The sequence below is a fragment of the Schistocerca cancellata genome, chromosome 3 (assembly GCF_023864275.1).
Source record: "Schistocerca cancellata isolate TAMUIC-IGC-003103 chromosome 3, iqSchCanc2.1, whole genome shotgun sequence".
Classification (NCBI taxonomy): Eukaryota; Metazoa; Arthropoda; class Insecta; order Orthoptera; family Acrididae; genus Schistocerca; species Schistocerca cancellata.
This window is the reverse complement of record NC_064628.1, coordinates 99,130,011-99,147,183: the sequence shown is the minus strand read 5'-3', so window position 1 is coordinate 99,147,183 and position 17,173 is coordinate 99,130,011. Positions and strand designations below refer to the sequence as shown.

At 44.0% G+C, this 17,173-nt stretch overlaps 1 protein-coding gene across 1 annotated transcript in view; it reads left to right on the top strand.

The window, feature by feature from the left end:
- Positions 1-17,173, top strand: part of LOC126177105 (proton channel OtopLc) — a 760,838-nt gene that overhangs the window by 386,275 nt on the left and 357,390 nt on the right. The window lies entirely within an intron of this gene.

Below are 17,173 nucleotides of genomic sequence, written 5' to 3'. Positions count from 1 at the left end.
TCAACATCGTATTCTGCATCCTCCATACTGGTATGAAAATCGTGGGAAAAACACACACAAAGCACCAATACGTTAGATCAGGGGTCTCCAAACCACGGCCCGCGGGCCGAAACCGGCCCGCCAGGGCCGGCAAACCGGCCCGCGGTAGTTGGCCGGACATCCCTGGTATCCGGCCCGCCAAATATTTGAGATGGTACCTATACTGCTAACAATTGAGTTTAGAGGCCTATCGCGACCAATACACCGCGACATTGTCGGAGCTCTATCTTTACAAAGCGGAAGGTCATGGTTAAATGTGTGGCTATCCACAATAAACAGACAGACCATTCTCCGTGGGGAAAAAAAAGAACGGTTAACTGACTAGTTTGGCGAAAACATTTCTTCTGCTGTTCTTAATTAGTTCACTGTCGGTAAATGGATTACACTGTTCCGCTACTAAATGAGCCACACGAAAACTAGCACGAGTTGCTGCATGTTGTCCAGCATTTACTTTCTTAAACAGCGACTGCTGGTTTTTTAGCTGGCATTTCAGAGACTCATTCATTTCTAATCGTTCGCATGCTGTAAACTTGGAGTAATTCTGAGAGTGCTTAGTCTCATAATGACGTTTTATATTGTATTCTTTGAAGACTGATATTGCTTCATTGCAAATAATACACATTAGTTTGTTGCTTGACCCCACCACGAAATATTGACATCCCCCCCCCCCCCCACTGCTCTTTAAAAATTCTACATTCACATTCACTGTCAACTTTTCGTTTCTTTCCCATATTTGCACAGAACTTCACACAAGATTGTAACCTAAAAATAAAATTGTGCTATTTAATACTAATAAAACTAGGGAGTAGTCTGCCTAAACAAAATGCAATGAATTTATAAGGTACTTTAATTACTAAATTAAATAAAATTACACTGTAGAGCCACTAAAACATACAGTGTAAAAATACTCAAGTCGTGCTATACGATTTCGATTTTTCAGTTTTTCCTTGTCTCTTCGAATTCAAACTTTGAATTGTCCCACACTTCGTCATCTCACCTACTAGTACAGCGCATAAAACACTAAACAACTCGTGAGACACTCGCAACATAGACACAATCACGCAACAGAACTATCAAATATATACTCTGGTTCTGCTACTCTCTACAAGACTACATAACTAAACTTATTGTTGCGCCGCTTGAAATAACAATGCGTTGACATACTCTACCTCTGTTACGTCATGCAATAATAGTGTTGCTAACAATGATTTTGAGATTTCGTTAACTTTGCAGAACGCTTTCGTGAAGAATGTGCAGTGACATACTTTTTCGTCGGTGAAATTCGCCAGAATAAAATACGCCAGAATTTCGGTCAGGTACGTCCACCAATCAAAATTATGTAATCAAATAAAAATCTTAGTTCGTTTCAGTGCTAGCTATTCCCACAACCTTAGATTTTTGCGATTTCATCTTTCCTTTAGCCTTACATTACAGTGACCATGGATGGAGTGCTAGGGAGCTTTAATCCCACTAGGTAGATCTTGGCCCTTATGACCTCGTGGAGGAATCAATGTGGCCCGCGGACTAAAAAGCTTGGAGTCCCCTGCGTTAGATCACGCTGAGCAACTAAAATGAGTGCGGTAAAACTTTTGTTCGGGTAATACCGACCGACTGAGTATTATAACACGCCCAGGGGTACAAATGGTGGGGGTACTGTTTTTAAACTGGCTTCTCGTTTCTGCTTTTCTTGACCGTGCGCCCTGTCCACACCACGTACCTGGCAATCCCGCGGCGGTCGTACTGTTCTGCTCCACACTGCTGTTGGCTTGCCTGAAATTATCCATCGAAATATGCAAGCGGATTTAGTGGAGTCACTCAACGTTAAAACACAACACTGTCTACGTCTGGTATGAACAACTATATTCTGAGACGATTAAAGAAAATCGCAGGTCGCACTGTTTACATCCTAATTCATAATTGTTTATCCCAATTAATAGATGGTTAACAGTCCACAATATCACTCGGACGAGCGTACGCCTAACCGACACGACGCGGGTGATTGTTGATGATGCGGAAGCCGAATGATCGCACGAAAGTTCCTACGCTCGTTACGCATACACAGAGCTCCTGTTACCAGTCTTCCTTGACGCTAGTAATGATATAACACTGATTATAGACTTAATTATTCAGTTCTCACTTGTACGGGCGTGCGCGTAACTGTTGCGGAACGCGATGATCGGACGCGCGTTCTCACGCTCGATACAAGTCACTGGCACTTGACTGCACTGTTTTGTGGTAACTAATTTTTTCCTGATTACATCAGTCCATTCTGAGAGACCGAACACGGCGCAGATGATTGATACTGTACGGTACGACACGCAACGAGAGGATACACAAATACTTTATCAGCAGCACTGCTCATTTTTAAATTACTTCTTGACGCACTTTCCTCTCAATCATTTCCATATTTTATCACTTTACTGTAATAGCACTTGTAGCAACACTTCAACTTCCATACTAACAATGCCTCTCACATGCAGAGCTACCCACTACACAACATAACAGTTGTCGGGTTGCGCCAAATCTGTAACATAGACCTCGGACTACGCTAGAGATCAATCTGCCACCACAACCAAATCGACCGATTTCAGTCGAACGCAGTTGTATCATACTCACTTTATCGACTCGCGCTCTGGGTCACTTCACGCATACCAACCTTCCGCCGCGATTGTTCCAAGAGCTGAGATCCCTCCCCTCCCCCCTCCCCCCCCCCCACACACACCTTTCCCGTCCCTGCAGAGGCTCACACTGTTATTAAAATTAAAATTTAAAACGGTCTTGATCGCAATCTTGTTGTGAAACCTTTTTAATTGGAGCGAGTGACCTGTTTCGACTCTATGAAAGAGTCATCTTCAGACTGAGGAACGGTGGATGGACAGTGCTAGACGAGTTTCGTCGACCTTCGACTCTCGTGTATCTGCTGTCGAAGGTCGACGGAACTCATCTAGCACTGTCCATCCACCGTTCCTCAGTCTGAAGATGACTTTCATAGAGTCGAAACCAGTCACTCACTCCAATTAAAAAATTATCATAACAAGATTGCGATCAAGACTGTTTTGAATTTTAATTTTAACTGCTTTTATAGATCGCTGAATGTTTTCAAACACTTCAAAAATCTTATCACACTATTATATCGTTACCGGATCGCCCTTGTGTGCTCTTCCTGTCGCTTTCGTCTCCTGACAGGGTCGACCTCTGCGGGAAGAAACCCCTCTTCAATCTGGAGTTGATGCGCCGGTTTTTCCCTAATCTTTCTAAATCTCTGGTCTGCGCCCACGAAGCCAGCTCAATATCGAGTGATTTCCCGACGCAGTAAATCGTCTAAAAGTCCTCGCAGGCAGCAGCACATTACAGAAGCACCGTAAATGGGAACAAGAGATGACCAGTGAGAATCGCTACATTCTGCTCGTGATTCGGATTGGCTGCAAGGCCTAATTGTTCGATAATTTCGTGTAGTGGTCTGGAGCGCGCGAAATTGAAGAGTCGGCCGAGGGTCGCCGTGGACTGTAGGAGTCGTGTACTCCCTGATGTGGAGGTGGAGTTTTCGTCGTGTGTGTTTCTGAAATCGGGAGCAGACGATGCTCTGTGATCAACCTAGTTACTTGTTGCGGTAGGAAAGACTGAGAGAATCCAGTACATTCACGCATGTGTCGCTGTCTGGCGAGCGTGAACTTTTTCGGTAAAAAGACAGGAATATATATATATATATAATGTATGTATGTAGAGAGAGAGAGAGAGAGAGAGAGAGAGAGAGAGAGATGGAGGAGTAGGAGGAGTAGAAGATCCCACGTTATTACAGGAGAAAAATCCGTACGCGCCTTACCGTCTATAAAGCTGCAGACAATATTTCTATTAATACAGAGAATTATGCAGATGTACAAGTCGTCTTGCATGGTCCATCAGTTTTTTGTGGTGTAGTTTTGAACTCTACTCTTAGCAACAATGATGTCAATCAGCAGGCTATTTAGCTGGGTAATCGTAGCCCTCGTTCGTGGACCTAAAGTCGATAAAGTGGCATTACGCAGTTGGATGAAAGTGAAAAGTTGACTAGGGCTAATTCATGCCAATAAGCTTAGTTTCCCTACAGATCTGAGAGTGCTGTTTTTGTGCGACTCTTTCCCTGTTATCTTTGAATTATACATCGTCAAGAGTCTGTGTGTTCCAGCGAAGCTCCGAGCATTGAAGCTCCGAGCTACAGGTGAAGGGAATACAGCAACAGTTCACCCACACCCATTCGTCCCTACCACTCACTTTCCCCTAATGATCACACTTCCCCCCCCCCCCCATGCGCACACACACACACACATACACACACACACACACACACACACACACACACACACACACACACACAATTCAAATGGCACATCCCACACACATCCATGCCCGAGGCAGGATTCGAACCTGCGACCGTAGCGGTCGCGCTTTTCCGAACTGTAGCGCCTAGAACCACTCCGTCACCTCGGCCGGCCACGCACGAGCGCACACACACACACACACACACACACACACACACACACACAAAGTGTGGGTGTCCTAGACACATCGAAGAAAACGTTCAACCAAATTAGCTCTGGTCATGTCTAATCCTGGCGTGCTATCCATAACGTTGTACTTGCTAGTGTAGGCTATACCTGGAGTTCAGAACGTCGGGAAAGTGAAACCCGGGTCTCGGAAAAAAGCGGAAATGAACCTAAATCAAAAACATTTTAATAATGGTGCTGTAAAATACCCGCTAGAGAGACTGCGAAATGGATAATTATTGGAAACGGGAAGGGATCTATTCAGCCTATTGAAACCGAACGTCAGCTTCAAGCGTGACTTAATGATGTGGAACGTGACGTCACGCGTGCGCAGAGCGAGAGACAGAATAGAACAGAACATGACAATTGATTTACATGTAAATCATTTTTTTCGAATGTAGGCTGTGGTGACAGACTGGGCTGACGTGTAGCCCGAAGACTGTTAGGTCCAAAGGCGATAACCCAAGGTCTACGTTAGGTTGAAAGGCGACAGTGTGGTTGTTAAGCTAGCGCAGCCAACGATTGTAGTCACGTGAGGATAACGACAATAATGAGATTGGAATCCATATGATTACCTCGTGGATGGCGATCGTTGAATATAGACAATTAAGAAAAGAACAGCAATCAATCGCGAAATTCGTCGTTTTATTACAAAAGACCTAGATTTCGACTGTTGTTGTTGTTGTGGTCTTCAGTCCTGAGACTGGTTTGATGCAGCTTTCCATGCTACTCTATCCTGTGCAAGCTGCTTCATCTCCCAGTACCTACTGCAACCTACATCCTTCTGAATCAGCTTGGTGTATTCATCTCTTGGTCTCCGTCTACGATTTTTACCCTCCACGCTGCCCTCCAGTACTAAATTGGTGACCCCTTGATGCCTCAGAACATGTCCTAACAACCGATCCCATCTTCTAGTCAAGTTGTGCCACAAACGCCTCCCCAATCCTATTCAGTACTTCCTGATTAGTTATGTGATCTACCCATCAAATCTTCAGCATTCTTCTGTAGCACCACATTTCGAAAGCTTCTATTCTCTTCTTGTCTAAACTATTTATGGTCCATGTTTCACTCCCATACAGGGCTACACTCCATACAAATACTTTCAGAAACGACTTCCTGACACTTAAATCTACACTCGACGTTAACAAATTTCTCTTTTTCTGAAACGCTTTCCTTGCCATTGCCAGTGTACATTTGATATCCTTTCTACTTCGACCATCATCAGTTATTTTGCTACCCAAATAGCAAAACTCATCTACTACTTTAAATGTCTCATTTCCTAATCTAATACCCTCAACAACACCCGACTTAATTCGACTACATTCCATTACCTTCGTTTTGCTTTTGTTGATGTTCATCTTATATCCTCCCTGCAAGCCACTATCCATTCCATTCAACTTCTCTTCCAAGTCCTTTGCTGTGTCTGACAGAATTACAATGTCATCGGCGAACCTCAAAGTTCATATTTCTTCTCCATGGATTTTATTAGCTACTCCGAATTTTTCTTTTGTTTCCTTTAGGCCGGCCGCGGTGGCCGAGCGGTTCTAGGAGCTACGGTCTGCAACCGCGCGACCGATACGGTCGCAGATTCGTATCCTGCCTCGGGCATGGATGTGTGTGATGTCCTTAAGTTAGGTTTAAGTAGTTCTAAGTTCTAGGGGACTGATGACCTCAGAAGTTAAGTCCCATAGTGCTCAGAGCCATTTGAACCATTTTGTTTCCTTTACTGCTTGCTCAATATACAGATTGAATAACATTGGGGAGAGGATACAACCCTGTCTCACTCCCTTCCCAACCATTGCTTCCCATTCATGTCCCTCGACTCTTATAACTGCCATTTGGCTTCTATACAAATTGTAAATAGCCTTTCGCTCCCTATATTTTACCCCTGACACCTTCAGAATTTGAAAGAGAGTATTGCAGTCAACATTGTCAAAAGCTTTCTCTAAGTCTACAAATGCTAGAAACGTAGCTTCTAAGATAAGCCGTAGGGTCAGTATTGTCTCACGTGTTCCAATATTTCTACGGAATCCAAACTGATCTTCCCCAAGGTCGGCTTCTACTAGTTTTTCCACTCGTCTGTAAAGAATTCGCGTTAGTATTTTGCATCCGTGACTTATTAAACTGATAGTTCGGTAATTTTCACATCTGTCAACACCTGCTTTCTTTGGGATTGGAATTATTATATTCTTCTTGAAGTCTGAGGGTATTTCGCCTGTCTCATACATCTTGCTCACCAGATGGTAGAGTTTTGTCAGGACTGGCTCTCCCAAGGCCGTCAGTAGTTCTAATGGAATGTTGTCTACTCCGGTGGCCTTGTTTCGACTCAGGTCTTTCAGTGCTCTGTCAAACTCTTCAAGATTTCGACTACGATGTAGTGATCTTCAGTGCATATAACAAAAGGTGACATTAGTCCAACACGTGATAAACAGTACTGGTTGGTAGACAGCATAGAAGAGTCTAAAGTGTCAGTACTGCCTCGCACGTTGTTACATTTCTCCGGAACCCCAACTGATCGCCCTCCCCAGGCGGGGTTCTGCCAGTCGCGAGAGACTCGTCCGCTCCTTTTGCCAGAGGACGGGGGAATCGAGGCGCTGGCTGTGACCGCTGCCCGGCCACTGCCTCTGCCCGCATTCCCGCCCTAATATAGCGCTCGCGTAGTTAACTGGACGCACCAGACTTCAACAAAAAAAGCTCGCGCCCGCCGCCTCTGGCGTTACGCACGCCTCTCTCTCTCTCTCTCTCTCTCTCTCCCCCGACGCGAAACAGTCGGCCCGGAGCGCTTCACTTTCACTCCAGCCGCTGACTGCCGAGGCCGGCCGTTTTTACGGCGAGCTGTCACTGTCCGGCGAGATATCGCCTACAGCCTAATAACTCATCCGGAGAATCTCTTACTTATGTGCACCGCCTCAAGCAGCTCGTCTGTGTAGGCAGTACCTCGCAATTAATTAAACAAATGCCGCAATTTGCAGCTGCAGAATTAAGGACCCAATCTCGACCCTTGTGGAGCCCCCCTTTCAACTTTTTGTTCGGTTTGGTTCTGAAACAAGATAAGACCGCTTCGGCACCCGTGCGCTATTCGAGGAAACAACCGAACCGGGTGGCGCAGTACGAGGTGCATTCAAGTTCTAAGGTCTCCGATTTTTTTTCTAATTAACTACTCACCCGAAATCGATGAAACTGGCGTTACTTCTCGACGTAATCGCCCTGCAGACGTACACATTTTTCACAACGCTGACGCCATGATTCCATGGCAGCGGCGAAGGCTTCTTTAGGAGTCTGTTTTGACCACTGGAAAATCGCTGAGGCAATAGCAGCACGGCTGGTGAATGTGCGGCCACAGAGAGTGTCTTTCATTGTTGGAAAAAGCCAAAAGTCGCTCGGAGACAGGTCAGGTGAGTAGGGAGCATGATGAATCACTTAAAAGTTGTTATCACGAAGAAACTGTTGCGTAACGTTAGCTCGATGTGCGAGTGTGTTGTCTTGGTGAAACAGCACATGCACAGCCCTTCCTGGACGTTTTTGTGGCAGTGCAGGAAGGAATTTCTTCTTCAAAATATTTTCGTAGGATGCACCTGTTACCGTAGTGCCCTTTGGAACGCAATGGGTAAGGATTACGCCCTCGCTGACCCAGAACATGGACACCATCATTTTTTCAGCACTGGCGATTACCCGAAATTTTTTTTGGTGGCGGTAAATCTGTGTGCTTCCATTGAGCTGACTGGCGCTCTGTTTCTGGATTGAAAAATGGCATCCACGTCTCATCCATTGTCACAACCGACGAAAAGAAAGTCCCATTCGTGCTGTCGTTGCACGTCAACATTGCTCGGCAACATGCCACACGGGCAGCCGTGTGGTCGTCCGTGAGCATTTGTGGCACCCAACTGGATGACACTTTTCGCATTTTCAGGTCGTCATGCAGGATTGTGTGCACAGAACCCACAGAAATGCCAACTCTGGAGGCGATCTGTTCAACAGTCATTAGGCGATCCCCCAAAACAATTCTCTCCACTTTCTCGATCATGTCGTCAGACCGGCTTGTGCGAGCCCGAGGTTGTTTCGGTTTGTTGTCACACGATGTTCTGCCTTCATTAAACTGGCGCACCCACGAACGCACATTCGAAATATCCATAACTCCATCACCATATGACTCCTTCAACTGTCGATGAATTTCAATAGGTTTCACAACACGCAAATTCAGAAAACGAATGATTGCACACTGTTCAAGTAAGGAAAACGTCGCCATTTTAAGTATTTAAAACAGTTCTCATTCTCGCCGCTGGCGGTAAAATTCCATCTGCCGTACGGTGCTGCCATCTCTAGGACGTATTGACAATGAATACGGCCTCATTTTCAAACAATGCGCATGTTTCTATCTCTTTCCAGACCGGAGAAAAAAAATCGGAGGCCTTAGAACTTGAATGCACCTCGTATTAAGTGCTGGACTCGCATTCGTGAGGTCGGACAGTTCAAATCTCTGTCCGGGCATCCAGACTTAGGTTTCCTGTGATTTACCTAAATCGGCTAAGGCGGGGGTCTCCAAACTACAGCCCGCGGGCTGAAACCGGCCCGCGAGGGCCGGCAAACCGGCTCGCGTTAGCTGGCCTGACATCCCCGGTATCCGGCATCCGGCCCGCCGTATATATTTGAGTTGGTACCTATACTGCCAACAATTGAGTTTCGAGGCCTATCGCGACCAATACACCGTGACATTGGCTCTGCTACTCGCTACAACTTGACTAGAAGAAGGGATCGGTTGGTAGCACATGTTCTGAGGCATCAAAGGATCACCAATTTAGTATTGGAGGGCAGTGTGGAGGGAAAAAATCGTAGAGGGAGACCAAGAGATGAATACACTAAACAGATTCAGAAGGATGTAGGTTGCAGTAGATACTGGGAGATGAAGAAGCTTGCACAGGATAGGGTAGCATGGAAAGCTGCATCAAACCAGTCTCGGGACTGAAGACCAGAACAACACATTTGCACAGAACTTCACAGAAGATTGAAGATGAAAATAAAATTGTGCTATTTAATACTAATAAAACTAGGGAGTAGTCTGCCTAAACAAAATGCAATGAATTTATTTATAAGGTACTTTCATTACTAAATTAAATACAATTACACTGTAGTTCCACTAAAACATACAGTGAAAAAATACTCAAGTCGTTCTATACGTATTTCGATTTTCACATTTTCCTTGTCTCTTCGAATTCAAACTTTGAATTGTCCCTCACTTTGTCCTCTCACCTACTAGTACAGCGCATAAAACACTAAACAACTCGTGAGACACTCGCAACATAGACACAATCACGCAACAGAACTATCAAATATATGCTCTGGCTCTGCTGCTCGCTACAAGACGACGTAACTAAACTTATTGTTGCGCTGCTTGAAATAACAATGCGTTGACATACTCTACCTCTGTTACGTCTTGCAGTAATAGTGTTCCTAACAATGATTTTGAGGTTTCGTTAACTCTTCAGGACGCTTTCGTGATGATCGTGTAGTGACATACTTTTTTGTCGGTGAAATTCGCCAGAATAAAATACGCTAGAATTTCGGTCAGGTACGTCCACCAATCGAAATTATGTAATTAAATAAAAATCGTAGTTCGTTTCAGTGCTAGCTATTCCCACAATTTTAGATTTTTGCGATTTCATCTCTCCTTTACCTTTACTTTACCGTGATCGTGGAGTGCAAGGGTGCTTTAATCCCACTAGGTAGATCTTGGCCCTTATGACTTCAAAAAAATTGTTCAAATGGCTCTGAGCACTATGGGACTTAACAGCTATGGTCATCAGTCCCCTAGAACTTAGAACTACTTAAACCTAACTAACCTAAGGACATCACACAACACCCAGTCATCACGAGGCAGAGAAAATCCCTGACCCCGCCGGAACTTATGACTTCGTGGAGGAGTCAATGTGGCCCGTGGACTAAAAAGTTTGGAGACCCCTGGGCTTAGGCAACTGCCGGGATGATTTTCTCGAAAAGGCGCGGCTGATTTACTTCCACACCCTTCCCTATTCCGAATCTGTGCTGCGGCTCTAAACACCGCGTTGTCGACAGGATGTAATCTCTTAGATTTTCTCGAAATGATGAACTTATGTTGTGCCTACGGGTGTTCAACCGAGTTGCAGTTCCCGTTTTTGGTGCACGATGTTTCAGTGACGGACTCAGTCGTCTTCCTCAGACACTGCGCGTTGTGCTGCCAAGTGTAACCGCTGCCTGGACTGCGTCCAGACTGTTAACTATGGGCTTTTTATTGTTATGCCAACCCCCACTAAGGGCAGGCAAGCAGCACATAAAACGGCTCTTCCGCCAGAGGTTTTACACATTTAACAGGAGTTTTGAAATATATAAAGATGCAGATCAAAATAAATGGATTGTTTAATTCATTAATTTTTCACCATTTTGAAAAGTTTTTAGATGATTTTATGTTACAGTTGAAACGTCATCACTAAAGATGTTAATAACAGGGGTGCTGGTGGTGCATGACAATGATCATGTTCTTGATGGAGGGCGAATTGTGCATATGAGTACAGGGCCTTGCGGAGTTCCAAGCAGCGACTAGGTGAACGAGGGGTGGGACAGAAGCCGAAAAATGGTGTGAGGTATAGCATTGTGACTTCGCTTAGAAATAAGTGTATGGATTTTATCGTTGGATGATGGGAGATGGTCGAAGTTACGACGGGAGAGGATGGACAACACGTGCAGGTGCATGGAAAATAGGATATGGACGTAGTGGCTAGGATACTGGATGCGAGAACTGAGTTTCAAGGTTAATGTATTAGATTTGAATGTGTTGCAAGATCAGGAGGAGTGCAAAGTAGATGAGTTACTATAGGGTGCCAGTTGGGGAAGACAAGCAGGTGTGGAATTCGGGACACAGTGACGTCTTTCCGAATTTCATGGAACTTTTAAAATTGACGGCAGACAGACGTCCAGGCAGTGTTGTCTTAAAAAATGGTTCATATGTCTTTGAGCACTATGGGACTTAACATCTGTGGTCATCAGTCCCCTAGAACTTAGAACTACTTAAACCTAACTAACCTAAGGACATTACACACACCCATGCCCGAGGCAGGATTCGAACCTGCGACCGTAGCGATCACGCGGTTCCAGACTGAAGCGTCTAGAACCGCTCGGCCACAACGGTCGCCTTGTTGTCTTATGTTAGTAGGGTGCAGATGAGGGTCTTACAGGTGAGGATAGCGGTAGAAGGATTTAGACCCCGGGAGCGGCTTATGTTGGATGGTAAGGTGGTGTGCATTCCAGACACACACACACACACAGACACACACACACACACACACACACACACACACACACACACACACCGTAACATGATAATAAATATTATTTTTCTATTCATGGCTGCGATGTGGGTTCTGATTGGGGTACGGTCAATTGTGTGGTGTCCCAGGGATCAGTGCTGGGGCCACTCCTGTTCCTTATTTATATAAATAGTATGCCCTCTATTATTACGGGTGACTCTAAAATATTTCTGTTTGCTGATTACACTAGCTTGGTAGTAAAGGATGTTGTGTGCAACATTGGCTCGGTTTCAAATAGTGCAGTTAATTACCTAAGTTCATGGTTTGTAGAAAATAAACTAACGCTAAATCACAGTACGACTCAGTTTTTACAGTTTCTAACACACAGTTCAACCAAATCTGACGTTTTAATTTTTCAGAATGGGCATATGATAAATGAAATTGAACAGTTCAAATTTCTAGGTTTTCAGATACGTAGTAAGCGTCATGGAAAGCCCACGTTCAGGATCTTGTGCAAAGACTTAATACTACCATTTTTACTATTCGAACGGTATCTGAAGTGAGTGATCGTTCGACACGAAAATTAGTGTACTTTGCTTATTTTCATTCGCTTATGTCGTATGATATTATATTTTGGGGTAACTCTTCTCGTTCTAAAAGGGGTTTGGGCGGTTCGGGCAATATGTAAGTGGGCTGCTTCTGTGTTGGCAGCGCTGTGTAGCGCTTTGCATTGGATCCCTGACTGCGCTTTCTTTGTAAGAGACTCTGTGGCTGGTCGGACTCGTTGGAAGTTAGTCGCCAGCAGCGATGGAAGTACTGTTGGGCAGTTGGAGGTGAACAGCCAGCAGTGATGGATGTTAGATGCGAGAAGTTAGCATTGATGGGGAGTACAGGTCTGAAGTGTTAGCGTAGGCTAACGATCTGTACATGTTCGACTTGGAGATTGAATATTATTCATGATTATATACCTTTGTACTATATGTCAATGACGATTTAGTCTCGTGTCAGAACTGGATCTCACATTATTAACGTAAAAAATACATTGTTTGTTTTCTATCAAAATCTCTCCTTTGCTAACCACATGCCTATTAGTAGTTAGTGGCTTTAGTAGTTGGAATCTCATATTTAGCTGGCAGTATTGACGCTCGCTGTATTGCTGTAGTTCGCGTAATGAAGATTTTTCTGAGGTAAGTGATTCATGAAAGGTATAGGTTATTGTCAGTCAGGGCTTAATGAAATGTGTAGGTTATTGTTAGGATTTCTTTTTAGTCAGGGCCACTCTTTTGTATTAATTATTTGAAGTCAGGTTGTAATTATTTTGAGCAGTCAGATTGCGTTTCGCTAGGATACTATGGGTCAGTGTTGACATGATAAGAAGAAGTAAAGAGAAAGCAGGATCACTTCCATGCAGTTTCACTCAGCAGGTTCAGAATTAAATAACGTAGAAAATTCAACTTCCCATTTCATTCAGCAATAGATGCAGAAAAGAATTTTAGTAAAGAAATTTCAAGTGGTCTAAGTTCACGAACCTCTCGTCGACCCCTGTTGACAAGTCTGGGGATTTTGACATTGGCCTCTCAACATACATATTCCTTACTGTCATTTCTTGTTTACATTATTAGCTTATTCCCAAGAATAAGCAGCTTTCCCTCGGTTAATACTCAGCAGAAATCAAACCTGCATTTGTATTGGACTTCCTTACCTCTTGTTCAGAAAGGTGTGCATCCATTTTCAATAAGCTACCACCCGAATTCAAAAATATTAGCAGTAATCCACGCGCTTTCAAATCGAAAGTTTCCTCATGGATCGCTCCTTCTATTCTGTCAGTTCCTTCAAAAATTAAGCTGACTCTTGTTGTATTGTTGATTTCGTTTAAATAAACTTACGGACTGACTTATTTCGGGTTCATAAACATGTATTTTTTATCTGTTACTACTTTTATGCTATAGTTTCATGTACTGACATGTTCCATGACCTTGGAGATTTGCTCCTCAATTTGGTCCTACGGAATTTGACGTGTAAATAAATTTAAAAAAAAAGCCGTCTCCTAAATGCCTTGAGATGTGCTCCGCAATGGTGTTTTGTTTTACTATATGTTCGCCGGCCACGGTGGCCGAGCGGTTCTACGCGCTTCAGTCCGGAACCGCGCGCCTGCTACGATCGCAGGTTCGAATCCTGCCTCGGGCACGGATGTGTGTGAAGTCCTTAGGTTAGTTAGGTTTAAGTAGTTCTAGGTTCTAGGGGACTGATGACCTCAGATGTTAAGTCCCATAGGCTCAGAGCCATTTGAACTATTTGAACTATATGTTCCTTGAATTTATTAGGATCTAGACGCCATCTATGTTTTCTCTGCGTATACAAAGTATTATGTAACACGAAAGGGCACACAGGCAGTGACCACTGTAAATATTTTTATTTTCGTTTGACATTCAGATGTCATTCAACCATTCAGTCATACATCTCCACAAAAGTACCGAAATAGTGTTTTGCTCTACTAGTCATTGTTATAGATTATTTCAAAGTCGTAATACAACACACACAAGCCATTTTAGTACCTATAAATCCACTTGATGATGAAAGTTCAAACATTGGAAATACGTTGGGAAAATACACTACTGGCCATTAAAATTGCTACACCACGAAGATGACTTGCTACAGACGCGAAATTTAACGGACAGGAAGAAGATGCTGTGATATGCAAATGATTAGCTTTTCAAAGCATTCACACAAGGTTGGCGCCGGCGGCGACACCTACAACGTCCAGACATGGGGAAAGTTTCCAACCGATTTCTTACACACAAACAGAAATTGACCGGCCTTGTCTGGTGAACCGTTGTTGTGATGCTTCGTCTAAGGAGGAGAAATGCGTACCATCACGTTTCCGACTTTGATAAAAGTCGGATTGTAGCCTATCGCGATTGCTGTTTCTCGTATCGCGAAATTGCTGTTCGCGTTGGTCGAGATCCAATGACTGTTAGCAGAATATGGAAACGGTGGGTTCAGGAGGGTAATACGGAACGCCGTGCTGGATTCCAACGGCCTCGTATCACTAGCAGTCGAGATGACAGGTATCTTATCCGCATGGCTGTAACGGTTCGTGCAGCCACGTCTCGATCCCTGAGTCAACAGATGGGGACGTTTACAAGGCAACAACCACCTGCACGAACTGTTCGACGACGTTAGCAGCAGCATGGACTACTAGCTCGGAGACCATGGCTGCGGTTACACTTGGCGCTGCATCACAGACAGGAGCGCCTGGGATGGTGTACTCGACGACGAACCTGGGTGCACGAATGGCAAAACGTCATTTTTTCAGATGAATCCAGGTTCTGTTTACAGCATCGTGATGGTCGCATCAGTGTTTGGCGACATAGCGGTGAACTCACATTGGAATCGTGTATTCGTCATAGCCATACTGGCGTATCACCCGGCGTGATGGTATGGCGTGCCATTGGTTACATGTCTCTGTCCCCTTTTGTTCGCATTGACGGCACTTTGAACAGTGGACGTTACATTTCAGATGTGTTACGACCCGGAGGTAAAATAGTCCCCTATTCGGATCTCCGGGCGGGGACTACTCAAGAGGATGTCATTATCAGTAGAAAAAAAAAAACTGGCGTTCTACGGATCGGAGCGTGGAATGTCAGATCCCTTAATCGGGCAGGTAGGTTAGAAAATTTAAAAATGGAAATGGATAGGTTAAGGTTAGATATAGTGGGAATTAGTGAAGTTCGGTGGCAGGAGGAACAAGACTTCTGGTCAGGTGACTAGAGGGTTATAAACACAAAGTCAAATAGGGGTAATGCAGGAGTAGGTTTAATAATGAATAAAAAATAGGAATGCGGGTAAGCTACTACAAACAGCACAGTGAACGCATTATTGTGGCCAAGATAGATACGAAGCCCACACCTACTACAGTAGTACAAGTTTATATGCCAACTAGCTCTGCAGATGACGAAGAAATTGAAGAAATGTATGATGAAATAAAAGAAATTTTTCAGGTAGTAAAGGGAGACGAAAATTTAATAGTCATGGGTGACTGGAATTCGAGTGTAGGAAAAGGGAGAGAAGGAAACGTAGTAGGTGAATATGGATTGGGGCTAAGAAATGAAAGAGGAAGCCGCCTGGTAGAATTTTGCACAGAGCACAACTTAATCATAGCTAACACTTGGTTTAAGAATCATGATAGAAGGTTGTATACATGGAAGAACCCTGGAGATACTAAAAGGTATCAGATAGATTATATAATGGTTAGACAGAGATTTAGGAACCAGATTTTAAATTGTAAGACATTTCCAGGGGCAGATGTGGACTCTGACCACAATCTATTGGTTATGAACTGTAGATTAAAACTGAAGAAACTGCAAAAAGCTGGGAATTTAAGGAGATGGGACCTGGATAAACTGAAAGAACCAGAGGTTGTACAGAGCTCCAGGGAGAGGATAAGGGAACAATTGACAGGAATGGGGGAAAGAAATACAGTAGAAGAAGAATGGGTAGCTTTCAGGGATGAAGTAGTGAAGGCAGCAGAGGATCAAGTAGGTAAAAAGACGAGTGCTAGTAGAAATCCTTGGGTAACAGAAGATATATTGAATTTAATTGATGAAAGGAGAAAATATAAAAATGCAGTAAATGAAGCAGGCAAAAATGAATACAAACGTCTCAAAAATGAGATCGACAGGAAGTGCAAAATGGCTAAGCAGGGATGGCTAGGGGACAAATGTAAGGATGTAGAGGCTTATCTCACTAGGGGTAAGATAGATACTGCCTACAGGAAAATTGAAGAGACCTTTGGAGATAAGAGAAACACTTGTATGAACATCAAGAGCTCAGATGGAAACCCAGTTCTAAGCAAAGAAGGGAAAGCAGAAAGGTGGGAGGAGTATATTGAGGGACTATACAAGGGCGATGTACTTGAGGACAATATTATGGAAATGGAAGAGGATGTAGATGAAGATGAAATGGGAGATACGATATTGCGTGAAGAGTTTGACAGAGCACTGAAAGACCTGAGTCGCAACAAGGCCCCCGGAGTAGACAACATTCCATAGGAACTACTGACGGCCTTTGGAGAGCCAGTCCTGACAAAACTCTACCATCGGGTGAGCAAGATGTATGAAACAGGCGAGGTACCCTCAGACTTCAGGAAGAATATAATAATTCCAATCCCAAAGAAAGCGGGTGTTGACAGATGTGAAAATTACCGAACAATCAGTTTAATAAGCCGCAGCTGCAAAATACTAACACGAATTCTTTACAGACGAATGGAAAAACTAGTAGAAGCCGATCTCTGGGAAGATCAGTTTGGATTCCGTAGAAATACTGGAACACGTG